Source organism: Stegostoma tigrinum, unplaced genomic scaffold (genome assembly GCF_030684315.1).
Source record: "Stegostoma tigrinum isolate sSteTig4 unplaced genomic scaffold, sSteTig4.hap1 scaffold_70, whole genome shotgun sequence".
Lineage (NCBI taxonomy): Eukaryota > Metazoa > Chordata > Chondrichthyes > Orectolobiformes > Stegostomatidae > Stegostoma > Stegostoma tigrinum.
The window spans coordinates 836,157-837,738 of record NW_026728643.1 but is presented as its reverse complement, the minus strand read 5'-3'; the positions used below and the strand labels follow the sequence as shown (position 1 = coordinate 837,738).

The window sequence follows — 1,582 nt, the reverse complement described above, 5'->3', positions numbered from 1 at the left end:
GTGACCATTCTCAGTTTGTGACTCTGAACAATCTTATTGGTGCAGGGTTGGAGTTGCGTTAGTGCCTTTGCAAGTCCTGTCATTTATTACACAAGCGGCTGCACGTCCAAAACGATCTCTGCGATTTCCAGTGAAGTGGAATCAAATTTCACTGCAAAACTGGAAACCAGGATTTTCAAAGCAGCAGAAGTGCAGTCATGTTTTCAGCATAGCTGCAGCTGCTCGTTTCACTGATAACGTTGGAAAGCTATGCTTCATCACAGAAAGCAAAGCAGTAAGAAGCTACGACGCCCAGCGTGGGGCTCGAACCCACGATGCTGAGATTAAGAGTCTCACGCTCTACCAACTGAGCCAGCCAGGCTTGACTTGGTTGTCTTGTTATTTATCTAAAATCCTTATTTTCCCTTTTCACACCAAAGCCCCTGCAACCTCATTTCAATGTGCCAAAGATGATCCACCTCGAAAATCACAAGTTCCCAGTTTATTCTGCTCAATCACAAATAATATCATTTACATCTTCCACTTTTCAGCTGTCACTCCTTCAGACCATAATAACCCATTTTCATTTAACATTCAAAACTCATATTTTAATGTCGGTGCCCTCATCCTTTAGCTGCCCATGTGACTGTCAGTCACTCTGGGATGGTGAATCTGCTGCAATAAACCCAGTGATTTCTGTTACAGATTGTGTGAGATGTGTGTCTGTCTGCCCAGTCTCACTTAATACTTTCAGCACTTTGTTTGATCAGTACATCAGCAACTTCTGTAGCTTCGCATTTGGGGGCTGGATTTTCACACTTCAGTTAAAAACTATTCAAAGATCAAGAAGAATCTGCTGCATACCTTGTGAAATGTCATTTTTCACAGGAGAAGAGACGTTCATACGGAGTGTCAGTTAAGTTTTCCCAAGTGGAGCTAAGAGAAAATTCCACTCACGCGGAGATTGTGTCAATGGTGCTCTGGGATTTACTGAGCGGGAGAAATCTTCCTGTTTTTTTCTTGATCTTGTGCTTGGTGGATGGAGAAGATTGGCCCTGGTTGTAGGATCTTGCCTGCCAGGGATGTGCAGCAAGCAGCTGATTGAAGATGCAGTGGCCATGGACAGTGTGATGACAAAATCCTGCTGCTTGTCCCTGTCTCACTGAGCGTGGAGCTGGGGAAGACACAATCGTTGATGGGTTTGTTTGATTCCAATCTCTTCATAAACTTCAATTAACTAAATGCAGGTACATAGTTGGTTTATTGTCGGATCACAATGTTGAGAATAACTGCTTTGAAACCTGGATGTCTGGAGGTCTGACTAGAAAACAGTGGAGCTGACAAAGTTTCGAAGCTATCTCCTGAAGGCATAATCCCGATTGACGATTTTCTGTATCACCGGCAACATCACAGGGTAGCAAAATAAAAGAAGCTGGGCTCTTGGGTAGCCTTGAAACGCCAATCTTTCTCTCAATAACTGAATGCACTGGCTATTTGCAAAACCGAAGCTATTGGCATGAAGCTTTGCCGAAGCTCCTAATGCAGGGAGCCAGTCTTGTTGCACAGCTGGAGGTCTCTCGGTTTTCAGCTCCAATCTCCAGTT

General features: G+C 44.1%; 1 non-coding gene across 1 annotated transcript; it reads right to left on the bottom strand.

Moving 5' to 3' along the window:
• Positions 1-288: 288 nt before the first annotated feature.
• Positions 289-361, bottom strand: trnak-cuu (transfer RNA lysine (anticodon CUU)). The gene has a single exon. It is a non-coding gene; the product is annotated as a tRNA-Lys (tRNA).
• Between the last annotated feature and the right edge of the window lie 1,221 nt (positions 362-1,582).